This window comes from Schistocerca gregaria, chromosome 7, assembly GCF_023897955.1.
Source record: "Schistocerca gregaria isolate iqSchGreg1 chromosome 7, iqSchGreg1.2, whole genome shotgun sequence".
NCBI classification, from domain to species: domain Eukaryota; kingdom Metazoa; phylum Arthropoda; class Insecta; order Orthoptera; family Acrididae; genus Schistocerca; species Schistocerca gregaria.
The window spans coordinates 368468338-368490185 of NC_064926.1; positions in this window are offsets into that span (position 1 = coordinate 368468338).

The following is a 21848-nucleotide window of genomic DNA, read 5'->3' on the forward strand; positions in this document are numbered from 1 at the left end:
AATGCCGACAGATGGCACTTCATCTGATCAGAATACCAATAATTAGCATAACAAAGTAAGACAAAGCAAAGGTGATATTCTTTACAGGAAATCCTCAATATGGCCACCATCAGTCCCTAACAATCGGTGAAGTCGAGGGATAATGTTGTGAACAGCAATGTAAAGCATGTATGTACTTATGGTGAGGCATTGGCGTCGGATGTTGTCTTTCAGCATCCCTAGAGACGTCGGTCGATAGCTATACACTTGCGACTTCAGGTAACCCCAAAGCCAATAATCGCACGGACTGAGGCCTGGGGACCTGGCAGGCCACGCATGACGAAAGTGGCGGCTGAGCACGCGATCATCACCAAACGACGCGCGCAAGAGATCTTTCACGCATCTAGCAATTTTTTTTTGGTTCTAATAAAACCCCATGTCATTCCAAGCATGTGTGTCAATTTTTACCTCTTTCTCTACATTATTCCATGGTTTATTTTCAAATTTATACTGACTTTTTGATCACTCGGTATAATAAGGATTCGATGTAATTACGAATGTACAACCACTTATTTTGATGACACTTGGTTTCACGACATAGTTCACTTCTACCAGAACTACTTTCTCTTCATTTATAGTTTTGTTAAAATTCCCTGGGTGTGGATGTATTGAGAACGTAACTAGGCAGATTTGATATAGTACAGCATACTGATAACTGCTCTAGAGGTAAGATAAGGTGAGATGAGTTTCACAAGTTGGAGATGTGCGGCTGACCGTTCAGCGTGCGGTACTGGAATTATATTCAGGATGTGTAGTGGGATGCATCGCTATAAAGTGCATTTTATAAATAGCGTTTGTCATTCAATATTCTCTCAGAGTCGTCCAATGTATTTGTGTTTTGTTCAGCATCAATACAATTGTTAGATCTATAGGAAAAATCAATCGGACAGCGAAACAATATTGAAAACGTTATAACTAGTTGTTGCTTTGCGCAAACTTTGTTCTGACATTTTCATAGTCAGTTGCTGCCATGTTAAGGAACCAGTGACTAGCGACCAAAGTTAGTTGGCGTTCCAAAACGGCTTTCTGCTCAAAAAATTCTTCGTTTTGGGGAAGTCTCGGCTACAATGCACATATTCAAAAAATTCAGCTTAAGTGCCCGAAGGAAATCTCTCGTTAGCGTTACAGAATGCGAACTAAAATTATGTTAAAGGAGAACAATGCTGTTAGATACCTATAAATGCCGTTTCCTTTGAACGGGGGGAGGGGGGGAGGGATAGATAGCGAAGCGTCTGACAGCAGGTTGCTGCATTCGTATTCTCGCGTGTGACATTGCACTCCCCATATTTCCATAAACTTCAGTAATCTCTCAGCAAATTTACATACACTACGAACCTCACACCTAGCGAAATCCTTAATTTTATTACGCAATATCTTAGAGCCGGTTGCTTCGCTGGCGTAGGCTATATGGTCTGCACAGATATGTTTTTTCTTTTCTGTTTATGTTGTTCGCAAACTGCGAACGTTCTAAGCTTTTCGCGCTAATTACGGCCATAGAAGGATGAACTTTTCCGAATGTACTTATGACGAAAATGCAAATCTGGTAGCTGAGTCCAAGATTTTTTTTTTTTAATCGTGGGTTTTGAGTTGATGTGGAGACATTTCCATAGAAAATTAATTCCCCTCACAAATGTTTCTTTATATCTAACGTAGATAGGATACACTAATTTTTATAGATTTAGGTTAAAAATGTTTCACTTTAGTGAGATACTTTCTAAAAATTTTCATCCCATTAACACCCCCTTATGACTTAAATTTCCAAAGACATTGAGAGATTGTTTTTTTTTTTTGGTTTATAGTAGTAAGCGAAACAGAAATTTTCGTAGACTTATCTCTGAAAAGTCCGTCATAATGTAACAGCTTCATGAAGTTTTCATCTCTTGTTTTACTCCCTTTGAGAGTTGAATTTGGAAAAACACTGAAACACTTTTTCTTTTATTTCTGACCGAGAAGTCAAATTTCAGTCGGAAGGAAAAAATTATGGAAAATAGTGACAAGATGAAGGGAGAGGATGACTCGACAATGTCAACACATCAGGGAGTAGCCTCCATGGTAGTAAAGGCAGCTGTGGAGGGTACATTTTAAAGACAGAGATTTGAATACATCCAACAAATAATTGGCACTCAGAATGTGAAAGTAGAATGATAGCATTAAGAACATCAATCCTAAGTTATCAGTATCATATTGGATGGAAACGTATCTAACTAATGTTACATTTTCTACTCTACAATATACGGTTCTCAAGGCCCGAGCACGTTGTATACTTTGTCCAAAATTTCGACGAGGCAACTAATTGACATCTTTATATGGTTGCCGCTCGATACTGTTAGCTCAAATTTTTCTCTTTCTTCTTTACATTGTGGAACTTGGCTGGCGGAGTGTCAACATTAATCTCGCTTGTATTCATCAGCTGATGAAAAAAGTTTAAAAATTTAAAAATACATCATGAGTTATCTTAAGTTTGATGAGATACACACTTCTACTGGGTGGACGTAACTTAGTAAATCAAGTTTTACATGGGGACCTATGTTCTGTTACGGCTCGTTTCCATGTTACAAGGAATTCAAGAATACTCAGTTGCGCCGTAGATGTTTCTTACGCAGTTGGTCTATTCTGCTAGGATACCCACATTCATTAACGGGACTATGACGCTATGTCACGTGTTATCCTCTGTTTTCATATGCATCGTTTTCATGCATCCTGGAGATGCGTCAGTTGACATTAAGATAACTTCAGACATTAAGATGACGCCTGAGTTCACGTTCGCTGAGTTAATTTTGCCGAAGCTCGATGTAAAGGAAGAGAAGCTCGACATTGTACCATGAGTAATTTCGAAATCGCGGCACTCCATCTTTTCCAGAGTAGAACAACGGCTGCGGGAAAGTGAGACGTTCACAATCGATAAAGCGAACTGTGGTGCTCCAAGAAGGTGATGCATTGTCGTATTGGAAGAGGAAGTGCTTCATCAAATTTAAGAGAACCCATCGCCGGGTACTGGAGTCATTGCACGTGGCTTGCATGTGTCTCACTCTTCTGAGTGGCTTGTTCGGCATGAACATGGCCTCCATACATATCACCCTGAGGATGTATAAACCATCTTCCCGGCGAATTTTGTGCCACGTGTCAATTTCTGTACTTGGTTTTTACACAATTGTGTGGATTTTCCTCATTTTAGTTCACCGACCAAGCGCCTTTCAACAGGGGAAGCAACATTTGGGATTACGAAAGCCACGTGTATACGAAGATTTCAGTACACACTTCTACATCAAAGTCTGGGCATGCATCTACAATGGTCGCATGACTGAGCCGTACTTTCTTCCTCTCTACCTGACGGGTGTCAGATACTTGATACTCCTGCAACAAGTGCTGTAGGAGTGTTTCAAAGAAACGCCATTGGATATTCGCCACGAATGTGGTTCCAGCATGACTGCGCGGAAGTACATTTTGCAGCTTGCATCTGAAACCATCTGAACGTAGTCTACGGGGACAGCTGGATAGGTCGCAGTGGACTTATGTTTGATCATCATGATCCCCAGAATTAATATCTTCGGACCTTTTATCATGGGGCCACATGAAGATTCTTGTTTATGAGATCCCTTTCCAGTAGGAAAACGATCTGGTGCCACCGATCATGGCTGCTGCAGAACAGATAAACAATACCCCACGCATGACAGACAGAGTTTATGCGAAATTGCTGCCCAAACGGACTGCGAGCATCGAACTTCGTGGTCGCCATATCGCACAGCTGTTGTAATAGCACAGAAAATAGGAGTGAAATCTATGTATCTAGTTTCCCTGTAACGTGGAAAGGAACCGTTTCCAGAGACGGATTCCTCAGTAAAACTTGATCTACAAGATCCGTTATACAACCTCCGGAAGTTTGTAACATGAATCCATTTCCGGTGTTGAAATATGTAAGCACGATGATGATGTTGGGGGCTATGGTAATTTTTTCTAAGAGTCTACATTACGACTACAACCAAATATTAAATACGTTTCTATTTATTCGAGGTGGCAATTAAAATTTTGCAATTAAAATGGCGGTTTCATTGCAGTGGACGGTAACGTAATCTATGGGCCAGTAGGATAGGCGCGAGCACGGGAGCTACTGGCGTGAACGGCACACGGCACCAGTGGTGGGAACACTTGCTGCGGTGGAGTCAGCCAGGAAGGTAAACAGGAGACGTTCGGACCGGCATCGACAGACCCGGAGATATGCGGGAGCGCGCATCCACCCGCTCCGCCAATCCGGGAACCAGATCGTTGGGCGGAGGCTTTACGTGGCAGTCCGCTGCTCCCGCATCCGTCTGCCGGGTAGCCGCCGCTCTACCCCAATACCCTCACCCCCAAGCCCTGTCTTTATTTCCTGCCTCGTTCCTGGCGGCGCGGAAACATTTCAGAAAGCCAGTTCCGTGAAGCATTTGCCCCGTCCGCTACATCTTGCTCCCTCTCTCTCCTAAGACTTCGCCCAAACAACCTGCGTTCCCAGTGCGCACACCGCTGGGGCCAACTTCCGCAACCTGTTTTTCAACAACGTAGATTTCGCACTCTGCTGTATCCCTAAATCGAGTTGAAAATTCCTTCTTCTAAGTCGCAGTAACACTCATCTCAAAGAGATGATATTTCGCCCGCTATGTCCAGCTACAGCTGTGGAATGAGCAGGCACAGCCTCTTGACGGCTGACCTACCATCCACTATAACACAACCAAGCAAACGTCAAAAATAAAAATGTCTCTGAGCACTATGGGACTTAACTGCTGAGGCCATCAGTCCCCTAGAACTTAGAACTACTGAAACCTAACTAACCTAAGGACATCACACACATCCATACCCGAGGCAGGATTCGAACCTGCGACAGTAATGGTAGCGCGGTTCCAGACTGTAGCGCCCAGAGCCGCTCGGCTACTCTGGCCGGCCAAGCAAACGTCACGGCTTCTGGCATGGCAGTATAAAGTTCGTTATTGTAGATGAAAATCGCAGTTGTTGTCGAAATTCCCACCGCCGGTGTTGCAATCCGTTTTCGGTGTGAGATAAACATGAAATCTATACATATCTACAGTGAACTTTGTGCAGTATGTAGAGAGAACGGTGTGAGCGAAAGTACTATGAGAATAGGTTGAGATCGGTATCGGGTCTGATGAACGTCCATGATGAAGAAAACACTCAGCAATCATATGTTGTAGTAAAGGGGACTGTTACAAGGTTAGTAACACAACTAGAGAAAATCGGCCCATAATACACACACAGTGTTGTACGAACTTCGAGCTGGTAAGCTTGTTCATCATGTATTTGTGCACAGTGGGTCCCAAACTTTCCAACTGATGTCGACAAGAAGAAGAGAATGTGAGCCGTACGAACGCTTCTGATGACAATTGTTAATGTTATTAATTTCTTTTCTTGTGCTGTCGGGGGCAGGGGGAGGAGGGAGGAGTCAGAAAGAGAGTACTACGTTGATATTATGGAAAGAGGGCCTGCAATGAACATCGACAGTTACTGTGAAACCTGAAACAAACTCAGAATAGCCATGCAGAATACCCTCAACACACACACCCTGAACAAGAGACGTGGGGTGCAGTGCGCTGGCATAGCTGCTGTGCACGTTAGAGCTAGGCCTCATACTGCTGCAAGCAACGAAACGCTGCTTACAGTTTCAACTGGGATTTGAAACCAGTACTACAGTAATACCTTAAAGGAGTATTAACTATTATTGAGTTTTCTCTGTCAGTTTTTCCATTTCAAACGACTTCTACTGATGCATTATGTGATAGGTCAATTGAACCTGTCAGCGTAACTAGCGACGTAGTTATACTTCTGTCCTCCTACCTAGAGTAGCCTGTCCACTCATTCAAGGCAGACATATGGTAAAGAGATCCCGCGGCTCGTGTCAGAGGAGGTAACCTGCAAGCGCTGCAACAAGCGGATGCTCCGTGCAGATATTCTGTAGCATGAGCAATTCAGTAAATGAATACGTTTTAGTTTGCTTTACCATTTCAGTGGAGTAAGTAGAGGGCAGTACATTCGGTCGTACTAGGCGCTCAGAAGCTTAACGCACGCCTGCAGAAGCTGAACAGTTGTTTACAAGAACTGGATAATCTCTAACGTCTCATATACTCATACTTAGGCAGACATTAATTATTTTAAATGTAGGAAAAGAAGATAGACACTGGCCGCCAAAGCGATGAACAGGTTGGCTCCAACAACCGTATTTACAGAAGGTATAAATTTAGCGTAGATTTGCCGGCTTGGATGACCGAGCGGTTCTAGGCGCTACAGTCTGGAACCGCACTACCGCGAAGGTCGCAGGTTCGAATCCTGCCAAGGGCATGGATGTGTGTGATGTCCTTAGGTTAGTTAGGTTTAAGTAGTTCAGAGTTCTAGGGGACTGATGACCTCAGAAGTTAAGTCCCATAGTGCTCAGAGCCATTTGAACCATTTAGCGAGATTTTAACGCGAGATGCTTATAACAGTTCCCATAACGAAACTCTGTATCGAAATGTGGCAGAAATTTGATGTACATTGAAGAGACAACCAATTCTGTCGCTAAGCAATAGCAATACTAATGACACCAATGACAGTGCCATTGAAGCAAAGTTACTACACACGGTTTTCGAAAATTCCTTCAAAAAAGGCGGAGTAAATATTACAGAATTTTAATCAAGAACATATTCCAATATGAATAACTTAGAAGTAGATATCTTTGGTGTAGGAAACCAGCTCAGATCACTTAATGAAGGGAAGTTTTACGGTCCAGAGGGTGCATTAAAAACATTCCTTACGGAATATGCTGATATAATAGCTTCATACTTACCAATCATATACAACCTCTTGCTTGGGTAATGAAAAGGAATCTACCATCGGTGCCATGCAGGAATCAAGTCGGCAGCTAAACAACACAACAATAACGGTGTCGGCAAACTGGCAAGTGGTGTCTGCAGTTCGATAAGTGTCTGCAGTTCGATAAGGAGATGACCTTGCGACGGAAGGCTACATTATCGACGCTGAGAATGGACATGCCGCAGTCTACGGTGGTCTTTACATATGGTGATAACCTTTAGGGGAAACCAAGACTATTCAGATTACCGTGAGAATTCATATTCGCAAACGTACCGTTTTCCCCCTGCTCGCAAAATACCAAAACACGTGTTGAGATTTCCAGCACTTTCGACATCACTGACTACCACATTACTTAAGTCATTCACCGATCACCCGAAGCGCCATGCTCGCTTCAAGTTGGATTACATGTCATTCAGTTGAGTTCGAGATCCGCCTAGAGAGATTCGTACCTACTCTTGCGCTTGTGGTGTTTGCAGATATGCTACTGTACCCTCCCAGAGATGTTTGTCCGTTCTGTTACGTGAGACAACAGAGAAATTAGGGAGTGGGGTTTGGAAGGCGCTAAGATTTTACTGGATAAATTTAAGGTAATTATTTATTAAAAGAAAGAAAATCTGAACGAGACCATTATTGCAAGCCCGAAATCACACTGACTGGTCGCAACAGTTAGATCTCAAGATACACTCATTACATGTGGCTATGAGGCAAGAAATCTTGAATCCTATAGTTGATTCCACAGCGTACGTCTGAAATCTCTCACGCGCAATGTGTCCACACAAGAAGTAACAAATTCAGTCACACACATCTTATAACGGCATGATGATAAAGAAAAGACGATAAACAGAGTTGTAGTGACCAATAAAAAAAAGAAAAATATTTTAGCAGAGCCTTTAAAATGATATTATTATCAGAAATGTGTGTACGTAGTCTAACAGCACTGCACTTCATGCATTCATTAAGATATTTTTCATTTATTAAAATCGTGAAGAAACAATATGTGTATGCTGTGGCACATATGACGGAAACAATTTTATTATAATCATTTGTTTGGGCACATTCTATCACAACTTTCTTAACACTCTATATGGTAGAGCTCACTTATAAACAAACTTCGTCTTATAAGACGTAATATTAGATGAGGTTTGTTCTTCTCTCCTGCAGTAGCAATCTGTTGACTCTGAATCTGCCGCTCTTATTCAGAAATATGTGAAGACAGGAATTACACAATTAACTTTCAATTTCATCTCGTTTCTACAACTGATGAAATTTCTAGCGGTCATGAACGCCAACAATAAACCTTTTTGCGTAGTATTACCGATTACACTAATTTCTAGCATCACAGTTGACAGTATTTCGAATTAACTTACACCAATAAGCAGTATTATATGCAGACTGAGCATATGCTTACACAGAGATTTAAATATCTTCAACACTACACCTTTTCAGTCAGCAATAAACGCGATAATCTGTTGTAGCAACAGCGTCAATCAGTTACAAGAACATAATAATTAAGAATTATTGCATTAACAGGAACCATGGTGTGAATAGAAATTGTGTTCTGTTCCAGAACATAAGGAGAATAAAATAAAGATTGATATTCACTGCTAATTTGCAGTTAAATATTCATACATAACATTTCACAAGAACATAAACCGTGTCTACCTCAATACACGTGGCACAAATGGCGCACTGAACTTGACATTCTATCTATAAACTCTACACAAGGCCCTACGCTGGGTGCTTTATTCGGTGCACGGCGTCGAGATAAGGAGACGTCGACAGCCCATTCCCGCTGCCCGTTTTCGTCAACGTCCATGCACCTCCTGTCCTCCAAGTATGATACCAAGAAGTACGAATGAAGTAGCCCACACTCGGTGTGCACAGCTCAATACTGCTCTCCGTCCTCAGCGGCGCTTCAATAAACAAGCGGGCCTCTACCCAACGGAGTGAAGTAGATCATGAGGTTCCTTTCCTGTTGGCAAGCCGAGCACGAGTCAGCCATACTAGATTTCCTCCTAGGCCACAGATTACCACTATCACTGGATAGCCATGGCAAACTTGCCTGGCAAAGTTTGCCGGATACGTGCCGGCACGGCTCATCATGCTAGTGGTCTTTGTCCAAGCTACAGTAGTGTACAGTAGCAATGATTCACTACGGCAGAGAATTCAAGCTGTACATGCATTTAATTTTTAGAGTGTGGCTGCTGAGCACGGAGAACTACACGTTGGTGTAATATGTCATATGATATAACAGATATAACAGGAGGGAGTAGTTCGGTGCAAAGGAAGGGCTGCTCGTTAGTTGCATGCACGACGTTTTCCTCAGCTCCATACACCATCGCACTCCCTCTTTGCTACGGTGTACCAGCGCGGGGGGTCATTCACCGTCAGCAGTGGCGAATGTGGTGCTCCACGGCGGAGCCGTAAATCTGAGTTTGATCGGACTGTACTCCATGAAATGGAAGAAAAAACAACGACGAGAAACAGAATCATAACAGGTAGAGTGAATGTGGATCACCAAACTACCTGACGCGTTCTGCACGAGCAGCAGCGACCCTCATATCACCCCATAAGGCACAGGCAATGCAGCCACAGGATTCGGCGTTACGAGGACACTTCTGCATGTGGTTCTTTCGTCATTATGTGGGCGCTCCCTGCTTCCCACGGAGTATCCTTTTCACCAGGAAAGGTATTCTCAGAGTCCTCAACAGTCATGGTTGAAATGACTAAAACTCACACGTTTCACCCCCCACCACCTCATCCCCCGCCCCGGCCACCATGGGTTTCAAGAACGATACGGTCCGAAAATTTGGTACAGACGTGCGAGTGGGTCATACATTCTTCCTCCAGATCTCACGAGTGAGACGGAATTTCGATTCTTTGATGGCGTATTGCATGGGATATTGGAAGATTAGCCGCCACATGTGCGTCAAAGTAAGTGAATCTAGCACTACTGCACAACACGTCAATTTTCACAAGCTCTCCTTAACCGTCTGAACCAACTCTTCGGGCAACAGTAGCTAGTTCGTGTGGATTGCTCTGCATGCACGTTATTTCAACTTGAACTTGTTATACTACTATCTGTGGGATCAAATTAAATCCCTGATTTACGAGACTCCTATTGCATCCGGTGGAGAACTGCTGGCGCTGGTGATGAGTGTATCGGATGCTGGACGACCAGGGATTGGTGACCATTTGTAACGGGTCATGCTACGGAGGTATTGCATCTGTGTTGATGTTGAATGTTGCTCATCGAGCCCTATCCGTAAGTGGACCCAAAAGACAAGCAGCAACAGTCAGGGGGCAACGTCTGTACTTTGAGTGTAGTTGGGCGAAGGTACGTTTCCGGTCATGAGTTCCTATGCTAAGGTCCCCACTACAAGTCCCGAAGGTCTGGAGAGGGAATTTACTTAGATCACTTATACCCCTTTGAAGACAAGTCCTATGTAGAAATATACAGTGACAGTCACATTTTTTCAGGTATTAGTTGTAGCTACGTAGAATATATGCGGGATTCAAACCGAACTGAACATTAGGTTTGAAAGAATATTTCTTCGCAACATCGGTCGACGTTGTCTTTCTACAGCAAGTGTCCGCAGGAAGACTAAACGGCATTTATGGACAGGAAATAATAGGAAACGATGCTAATAACTTTAATTCTGATGCCAAGGATTGAAACTAATTAACAAAGACAATCAGTGAGACAGATGGATTTCCGTCGGTATTTATGCCTCACCAGGGAATAAAGATAGAGAAAATTGAAGGACGCTCTACAGAATCTGTGCAGTAGATCTACTGGGAAAAAGTATAAAAAATTGTACTAACAGGCGTTTTAACTGCCTACAATCATGTAAGAATCAATATCCAAATTTAATTAAAAGTGAAGAACTGAATCATATCTGACACTATCTGTATGCAGAGGATAAGTGAAGTAAAATTAATGATACCAGGTAAGGATGTACCTTGATTACGGACAAGCCTCTCTAGATAGGATTTACTTAGACATCAAGTCAAATTACCACCTGATTTGCGCTGAGGAATGACCGATATGAGTCTCCGAACATAAATTTTAACAGCTTAAAATGAACCTAACATTGCAACAAACCTAGACAGGGCTGAGTTACTGCAAAGTAAATGCGGCCGTTTAAAAAAAGTTTCGCAATAAGAACAGATTTTTCTCACTCTCTGAACACAAGCAAAATGCGAACTAACAGATGTGGTAACGTCGCCGAATTGTGGTTAGAATTCATGAATCTGAAAATACGTTGAAAGTTGATTTTAATGGCAGGATTAGTAAGAAAACAGCAAACCAAAGCCAAGGATTTCTAGTTAGATTACAAAGAAAAATGAAAGCAAGACAAATAAAACAAAAGCCGAAGTATCAAAATTGAGGAAGTGAACAAATCCTCTTTCGATTTAGTAAAAGAAATGTGGATTGCGAAAAATAAATCAGTTGCCGAAATAAAAACTAAGAACGGGATAACTATCCGAAAGGAACAGGAAATATTACAAACTACTGCAAATCATTTATCGAAGTATTATACTGACCTGTAGAACGGCGAACAGAAAAATGGAAGGTTTTTTACTTATTTGCGTACCTACTAGCGCAAGAAAAGAATAATATGCAACATTGTCGGAACCCCTGACATAGTAAGAGACTCCAGATACAATCAAGAGAATTTTCCTTGCCCTGCCAACCTACTAATAGAATTCTACGTAATTGGCTTCAATATTCTGAAACGAAAGCTGGTAGATATGTACAATGAGACGTTCAGGTCCAACACGTCAGGTCCGATATAAATGCAAGAACGGATATCAGCAATGATCTCGAAACCAATTATAGTAAGACATCCACAAATATAAACGAACACCCTTGCTAAATTCTAACCTCAGATCACTAAGAAAGAGGTTGGTAACAACCGCTAATAAAATCCATGATACGCAAAAACACTTGTGGGTACCAGCAGATCTATAAGGAAAGATGCAATGCGATCACCATCAGAAAGAGTCGATATACATGGTAACAGGTTCTGATGAGGTACAGGCAGTTGCAACAGCATCCAAAGTTGGACGTAATAAGCGGTAATAGGGATTATAAATAAGTGACACTAGTGGACTACTCCACGTATTTCTCTTAAAGTAAGCCTCATTAGATTTTCGGAATTTCAAACAGTGTTCTGAAGTGATAATTTTGTGGCATTATCAGAGTCTGATAATGTAAGTCACGAACTGATGCAGTATGAGCCAACAGAGAGTCCTAAATTGAAGCTTGGCCTCCTATTTACAGCTAACAGGAGGTACCGACAAGACAAAACATTATGACCACTGACCACGGCAACGTTGGATGCCGCCTGGTGGCGCCTGTTACGCGCTAACGAAAATATGTAAGCGGAGCAGACACGGAAGGGAGACCACACTACCGAAGATTTGGGCTGCAAATTGGGAAATCCATTGAGATAATCAACTCTGACAAGGGGTAAGTTACTATTTTGCAGAATCTATGATCGAGTATATCTAAAGCGACGAAGTTGGTCCAACGTACACGTGCAATTGTCATAAGCATTTACGGAAAGAAGTAAAACGACAATGAAACTGTCACTAGGCGCTGAACGGTTCGGCGTTCACGACACTTAACAGAACGGGGTGATCGGAAATTTGTCTGCTCTGTGAAGTGGGAGAGATGGTGATTTGTGGCATCTCTGCCGAAAGGGCACAATTTTTGTGCGCGCACAAGTCTTTTGGAGTACACCCCTCATGGCACATTGCTGAACATGGAGCTCCGCAGCAGACTACCTCTACGTGTTCCCTTGCTGACCCAACGACACTGTCATTTACGATTGAAATGGGCACAGGATCATCGAGATTGGAAGGTCAATCAATTTAAACATGTATGCTCTTCGGGTGAATTACTATTTTGTTACACTAGTTCGATGATCGTCTCCACAAACGACATAACCGAAGTGAATGGCGTCTCGAAGCGTGCTACGCGCCACGGACGCAGGCTGGTGGTAGCAGTATTATGGTATGGGACACATTCTCGTGTGATTACGCGGGACCTTGTGGTAGTAATCGAAGACACGCTGACAGCTGCGAACCACCTGCATCCCTCTATGCTTGGTGCCTTTCCTGGTGACAATGTCATTTGTGTAATTGTCTGTGTCTCGGAGCTAGAACCGCGTTACAGTGGTTTGAGAAGCGTTATATCAAACTAACGTTGATGTTTCGGTGACCAAATTCGCCTAATATATATCACATGGAACCGATCTGCGTTGCTATCGGGTAACATCACCACCTACGCAAATCAGCGGACCGCTATTTACGCGAATTACATGACCTTTGCCAGATACGATTATCTCCGCAGACCCACCAGCAAACGTCGAATCTCTAATACGCAGAATCAGTGATGTATTTCGTTCCAAAGCTATTATGCGGGTGGTCATACTGTTTTGGCTCATCAGTTCATGTGCAATCTGGTTGAAAATCAGTGCCAACGAATACACGGAAACATTCTGTCACTTCACTTGGGCATTAACGGCTGCTTGACGTAGGTAGCAAAGAGCTGTACTAAATGCTATACTCGTGTTGCATTTTGGCGGAAACAAGAGAAATTCGTGAACCAGAGACTATCTACCAGACATATCTGTTCCTGGTATATTAGTTCATAAACTCAAATTCAAGAGAGATATATATCATTTGAAGAAACTTTAAATACTTTACGACAATGAAACATCAATTAGTAGCTCTTCTTTGTAGGTTACTAGTACAGCACATTATATTTTGTTTAGTGTTTTTTGGGGGGGGGGGATGGCGGGGAGGAATAAATCATCGCATGCATGTGATAAATTTTGTTTACATTAACCTTGTGATATAACTTCCTTACTTACTACTGAGCACTACCACCACGTAAAGTGAATGTAAAATGTATTCAGATACCTAGATGTTTCGGATTTGAAGCATATTTCGTGTTCACATATTTGAAGGTACCTCGAAAACACAAAAAAGATGTTTTCGCATAAAAAGTCAGATCGGCGTTGAAAGTAGCAACAGTTGCAACTTTCACGGAACAAAATTCGAAACTTCTACTTTAATTACAAGAGTAGGTACATAAGAAACGCATAGGATAATAAATTGTGTCATAAGCGGACGTCATGTTTCTTCCCCATAGGTACTACATTATTTTAATCAGTTATTGACCATCTGTATCTTTCATGGCGTTCCATTGAGGACTCTTTCTGTCAGTCTTCTGGAGGTGATATCATCACATCGTTTTTATTTTGAATTGAGTACACTGAGTGAAGGCTTCTAAGACGTTTAATATTTTTATTTCAAGTATATAAGCGACTGATTTGGAGCACTCTGTTAGGTTCTACGAACTTCTAGCACTTGTGGGGGTGCACTCGGAACCACTAGACTGTTGTAAGATAAAACTGCTTTCCTCTACATCTGTGGTGTGCAAACCCTCTTACTTTGTATGACAGACGGAACGCCATGAACGTATTATTCCAAAACTAACCTTGTACGTTTCTGTTCTCGCGCGTTTTAGGTGCAGCAGTACGTGGTGTGACTCCGTATAGCTTTTACTAAATACAAGTTTCTGAATACAGTCCTGCTTACTACACAACCCTCAGGAATCACTGACTCATCCCCTTCTTTGTTTGACTTACAATACGTGGGACTCAGTATGTGCTAGGTTCAAATGGTTCAAATGGCTCTGAGCACTATGGGACTTAACATCTGTGGTCATCAGTCCCCTAGAACGTAGAACTACTGAAACCTAACTAATCTATGGACATCACACACATCCATGCCCGAGGCAGGATTCGAACCTGCGAGCGTAGAAGTCATGTGCTAGGTGTTTAGCTAAAAGTAGATGGGGGTTTAGCAAGCTGTATACACTGCCTGACAGACGAAGTGATGCATCTAGAAGACAAAGTGGAATGTCAGTGTAACTTTGTACTAGCACACAACATCAGCGGGTACGTAAGTGATAATAGTTGCTATTCTGGTGAGTGTGTCGGGCAGAGTGGCTCCAAGAGTGCATTAAGGTTGTTCATGTTTAATGTTGGTAGAAGACATCGTGGCTGTATAATGTACGTGAGTGATAACTGTGAAGAACTCTGTGAATCATCTTACTCAGTGAGAGAGCGTTATGAGCACCTAACAGAAGATGGAAAATGGGGGCGTTGGGGTCTCCATTTGGCTTTCTGGTCGAATCGTGCGAATTCAGATTTGCGGGGCATTCGAATGTGCTAGTAGTCTGATATTGGACTATATGGGAACATGAGGGTGGACTGCAGTATTGTGCACCACACACTTCGTAAGTATATTTACGTCGGCCATCTGAGAACAAGTTATCGATTCCTAGCAACGATCAATGTCATCCCATACCGTTGATCTGAGACCAGCAGTGGGTGGATTAGGGAATGCTTTACCTGCCCTTAACGTCACAACACATACGGCTGCATTTGGCGTTCTACAGTGGTTCGTAAGCGTGGACTGCTGACAATGGCATCACATCGTGTTCTGCGGTGTATCACCTTTTCGCACTAAACCAGATGTCCATCGTCGGAGAGTATGGTGGTAATCTGGGGGAAGAACCCATTCTTCCAGTGTTTTGGAGAGCCACAGGAGTCTTACTGATGGCGTCACTATGTGGGGTTACATTGGATATTACTTGCGGTCATGCCCCGAAGTGACTGAGGGAACTCTGGTGGCACAACGGTACGTCAAGGAGATCCCGCGCCTTCATGTGTTACCTCTCACGCAACAGTATCGTGACCGTGGCAGTCCACACATGAACTGCCTAACTGATGTTGATGTAATCCGGTGACCAGCAAGATCCTCATATGTGTCCTTGGTAGAACATGTGTGGGACCAGCTCGAATATCAACTCGGTCCCAGTGCCAGCACAAGGGCATTAAGTCGCAGTTACAACTCGGAAGAGTATGCAACGGTTCTGTGACACCCTTCCAAGCAGGGAAAGTACATGCATCCAGGAAAGAGCGGGTGCAATGTGGTATTGAAAAGTGTGCTCATACCGCCAAGTTTTCATAAATTTGACTTGAGTTTGTAGTCTTTAAGCTAACATCCTATTGCCTCTCAACCTATTTCTGTTTCGTTTCATATGTCATTTATGATTTCCATATTTTTTTGTCAGTATTATTTTTGACTATAGGAAAATCATTTCTTCAAGAGCCGAATAATCTGTCTTCTCATTTATTTTATTTAGCATTGTTAAAGATATAACAAAAATTGTTATTCTCGTATTTGCGTCTTCTTAGTTTCTATTAAGCTTTCATGATTATCTGTACTAACCGTATAACAAACATAATTTACACAGTGTGTTCATACTGTCCTGGAGAAACATCATGTGCCCTTGTAAAAGAAAGTATATGTGTGTTAGTTTCAAGTCACGCAAATTTTGTCATCACCGGTTTCAGCTTATTACTAAGTCATCATCAGATGATCTGTTCCTTTTCCAACAGATCATCTTATGACGACTTGTTAAGAGCGGAAACCGGTAATGGTATCATTTGGTTCACCAGAGGCTAAAATATAGGAATAGAAACGTTTTGGATAACTTCTGTCGAGAAGTAGACTTAATTTCTTGTAATGGAAAATAAGGAAGTGTACATACTTTTTCGAGTAGAAGGATATTCTTTTAACGATAACTTCTATGCCATCTGCAATTGCATTTCTGAGCCCGATATCTTCGATTACGTTAGACACAGCTTATTCCGATAGCCAGATTTCTAGGGCGTTGTTTTTACTGAAAGTACATCGATTTACAAACGATGTCAAGAGAGGACAATGCGGTTCAACGATCTCTAGGTGTTTCTCAGAAGTTTGGATATTTGAGAGACAAAGTTTCGTCCCCAGCTTCGTATCAACGGAAATCATGGTCGACTGCTTCCAAATATAACTAACATTTACGCACTATTCTCCCTCACTTCCCTGATAAAAGCAGTAAAGTTCGTTTCTAGAGTGGACATAGTGGCTTTGTCTTCTACTGTACATTTGGTGGAGTGAAGAAGAAGGAACGATATGCTGTATTGGTAACTGGTGTTGAAAACTTGTTCCTGCCGCAGAACGTATGACACATTTATGTTTTTCGGTAACAGTAGAAAGAATTGCTCTGAGTCACTTATTAAAACCAGCTATAGATTTTACACGCTGACAACTGGAATGCTATACTGATTCCTTGCTTGAGAAGTCATATTTTCAGTCAATTTCCTTGCGCTGACTGTTGGTGCTTGCGTGTAGCGACGAAATTAGTGTAGGGGTGCTGAGAGAAGACACCTCTACGTTTTCAGAATAGTCTTGTGGAACCTGTGGAGTGTCTTTCGGCATTAATAATACAAGATCATCATCATCATCATCATCATTGTCATCATCATCTCCTTCCAAATTCTAGGTGTTGCAATAATCTCTTCCCGTCTCTATCATCCATCCATGCATCTCTTGCGAGGTTTATCTAGTTCCCTCTTTACAGTCGCTCGATAGTTCATTATCTTTTTGTTGCAATTTGTTTTCTGTCATTCTGTCAACATGACCATTCCATTTAATTCTATTGTCTTCTATCTTATCATTAACTGAAAAGATTTTCAAATCTGATCCTGTTGTTTATTCCTTATTTTATTCATTTTATTACAGCCCGTTACGTATCTCGTTAACTTCATCTCCGCTGCTTATATGCGTGATTTCCTGCTTTCAGTTACTGTCTATGATTGGGAAACGTATACAAATAGGTAAAGCTAAACATTATAGAATTTCATCTGTGTTTATTTTCTTGTTTCCTTCTCTAAATTCTTTCAATAGTTGCGCAAACATTCTGATGTTCACCAGCTTCCTTTACAATGTCTTTGTCTTAGGTAGCACTACTGTCACATCCTACGTTACCGAAGTAGGATACTTGTTAAAAAAGTTCCTCAATTATTATTACTGTCTATCTGACTGGATCCTTTCCTTTGAAAACTATTATCTTGCACTATTTTCAGATATAGTTAGATAGTAGTATATCGTTGTTTGGCTCAATCTATACACTGCTCTTTGTAAAGTAACTTCTGTTTCCTGTACAGTTATCTTGCGATCATCACAAAACCGAGAATTTAATGGAGCTCTATATCCTATTTTAATTCCTAAGTGTATTTTGTCTATGGACTTTATAATTAGGTCATCAATATTAAAATTAAGTAAAATATGTGACATATTGCATCCTTGACGGACAGCTTGATTTATTAACAAATCATCTTACATATTAGAACTTTACTTATAACTATCTTTGAATTTTCGTATAACATCTTTAAGGTATTACCAAGAAGTTTAGGAAAACTTTTTGGGTCTTTTTACCATAAGAAAGACTTTCTCAAAAATCAGTAAGGGCCAAATGCGTTTCTAAGAAAAGTTTCAGACGTTTTCCAATAATACGTCTTATCATTACACAAAACTCCCTTATTGCACCTAACTATTCTTCTAAAGTTATTGCAGGAGCGACAGTTTGTAGTCTTTGACTGAAAATTTTACCGCAAATTTTAATCTTCTGTTTAGTAAACCTATTCCTCTATAATTTCCTGTGTCTTTCCTACTTCCTTTTTAAAATACAGAAATTATTTGAGCAGAGTTCTAATTTTCCGGTACAGAACAGTTCTTCCAACATACATTTAAACATGTAGGAAGCAAAATTCTGAAATAGTTCATCCATATTCGATTAACTCAGCATTAATGCCAAGTACGCCAGTGGCTTTCCTATTTTTTTGTTACATTCAAGGCTGAATTTAATTCTTTTATGTCTGTTTCATCTATAGAGTTATTATCCCTCCCTAAAAATGACTTTCTTCACTATCTTCATCATACAACGCATATCTGTAATGGTGTAGCCACTGTTATTGTATTAATCTTGGAATTGTCTTTTATTGTTTTATTAATATTGTTCATAAGTTTAAATTTCATATTCTGCCTGCAAAATTATATTAATAAGTAAATAATTAATTCTTTCAAGAATACAGTTTCGTGTCTTAAGTGAGTGCCAAAGACACAGTGAAATTCCGCTGAACACTGTTCTCGTCTCCACTGGAAAGACCGTTGCTCCAGCAACTGGGCCGAAATTTTCCAGGTTTCAGTCTGGTAGGCGTAGTTGTAGCGTGATATTACGCTCCTTTACTAGATTAAAGCGTTCTCGATTTCACTCCGGAAGATGACGGTGACTCATAGTGTCGAAATGAGATGTAACGCTCTGTCGGAAGTCATGAAATCAGTTGATCCTGGCCCAAACTGACAGTTAGGCTCTGGCACCTGATAATGATTGCAGCGACGATGAAGAACAGAGCCCCTGGATGGCCCTCTCACCCAACAGTGACGGTGATGTTAGTGTGATAAGCACCGCGAAGTATACTGATGTTGGAAGAACCTCAGTCTCCCCAGAAGCAGTGTTGTAGGTGGCTAATGCCAAGTCCCGCGTGCGGCAAGTAGACATTACTTGGCTGTTGTCATGTCGGGAACGGCAAGTAGCGTGTTCACGAGAACTGCTGGAACATATAAAATGAGGATGTCATACACGGTAATCATCACTGAATCGAGTGCTTTGATACCAACACCATCGATCCGAATGATCAACTGCGTTCAGAGTTGGAGACGTGCAGTACTTATGGAGGTGGGCGGGAAACATTGACTTGAAAACGGTTTGTTATCACCGTATGAGGTTTGCTTCTTTACTAGTCGTAAGAGGTCTCCGTTCCACTGCGTTTGCTAAACAATTTGTTAATGCCTATTTACGGCACTTTCAGGAGTGTGAAAAGTTTTATTGCGTCTGAGGTACAGCTTTCTTTTCCACGGAACAAGAGCTAGCGAATATATCTGTGTATGTCTACCCCTCTCTCAGTGGACGTTCTGCTGAACGTATAACTTCCGGCGGACGACTAGTGACGATGTAGTATAGTGTGCTCGTGTCCACGACTGATTTGCAATTTTGAGTGTTTCTTCCCGGTGCATAGCTATGTCAACACTTCTGTGCTAGGGTGAACTTAAGAAAAATTTTGATTTCTTCGGCATTTTTTTCCTGTGACATAACCCTAGGTAGTAGCAAATGCACTATTTCCTGAAGTTTTCCAGTGCGCAGAATAATCCCTGATCTTTTGGGCATGCATATTGGATAGCATTATTTCGGATGATACTTTTAGACGATGAGTCGATGGAACAATTTAAACCACTTTACTCAACAAAACTGAATAAACTAGCGTACGGCAGAGATTACACTCTTGGTAACAAGAGCGTGAGCCATTGACAAAACTTAAACACTCTAATAGTGAATCCAAACAAGTTCGCAGCATTATATCCACCCTACTAACGAATTATGTGGTCGAGTGTTATGGGTGCTTATCCTGGAATTCCATGCACGGAGACTCAAGACAGTAATTCCTCTAAGAGTGCAGACATGAAATATGTAGTTTCCAATAGTTTTCGCGTCTCTGATGACCAGGTTCTCTGATAAAAGTTCTTCTGCAGCTTTCTTGACCACTGAATCCAAACACGCTTATGGGAAAGACAACACACTGCCCACAGCCTCATCCTGTTGTGATTAGTTTCGCTAGGAAGCTGTGGAAATACAAACTGTAGACAACCTGCTCAACCGAGACAATTTTTTCTAAGTCAACGAATCTTGGAATTCACTCATTTCCCGCTTACGGGTTCAAAGTAATTATTGTTCTGGCTCTTCATTTCCTGGCATTCCAGAACTTGTCTTCTTCTATTTCTTCTTTTTGATGATTATCTACCGCTAGCACCGCTTCTTCGACGCCAAACTTCTTCTGTTCGATATTTCTCACTGTTCATATTCCTTGCTTCCATTATGTCCTCCACATTACGTTTGCCATTTGCGTCGTGGGTGGTCTATTTTCCTTGACTGGAATGGTATCCACCGTAGTATTTTGTATGATATCGTCTCTTTATTGATTCTATTCAGACGGACAAACCACAACTGATTTTTTTTTTTTTTTTTTGTAGGATAACGCCACAGGTGGCCTGATCCATTTTGTCCTATTTCGTATTACATCATATTCTATCCTCTCTATCGTGGTACAGACTCAGTAGCAAACAGTCATAACTATAGTCTCATACATTATCTTCTTAATTTTTCTTCTTTTCTTTTTGTTGTTCAAAACAGAGTCCATGTCCTTATTACAGCTCGTCCTTTTGTAATCCTACCAGTGATCTCTTTATTATTTTGCCCCGTTCATTACATAATACCATAAGGTATGTTGCCTTTCCCACAGCTATAGGGAGTGATGAGACTGTTGTTTGGTTCCTTTATACCTCATACCATCCAACCAACCCACAGCTAGAGCTGTTTCTCTATCTACAGGGTGAAAAGTATTTAAACCGACATACTCTAGGAGGTTACAGGGTACATCAAAACAAATATTTTTCCGTAATGTAATTTTTCCTATGAGGAGTATTTAAACCAGTAGAGGAAGATTTCTCTTGCGGCAAATCAATTAAACCAACAAACACTTTTCCATTTTTTTAATGACCAAGAGATAACTGATTAACACAACCCAGTTTCAATTACAGTAGATTTTCAAAAATGATTCCATTGACACGTAAACCAAGGCTACGCCGTCGGATCATGTTCTGTCTAACATGGGCAAAAATCCCAGGAGTATCCTGAATTGTTCCTGCTGCTGCTACTATCCGGGCAACCAGATCCTCTTCTGATGCAACAGGAGTTGCAGAAACAGGGTTGCACATCTCTCCCCACACAGAAAAGTCCAGAGGGGACATATCTGGGGATCGAGCAGGCCATGGTACAAGACCACCTCAGCCAGTCCACGTTTCTGGGAACCGTCGGTCCAGGAATCGACGCACACGACGACTGAAATGTGCCGGCGCCCCATCATGACATGTGCTGTCTTGTAGGGAGCGGGACGTCTTCCAGAAATTCTGGCAATGCTCTGGCGAGAAAATTGTAATAGTGCCTGCCA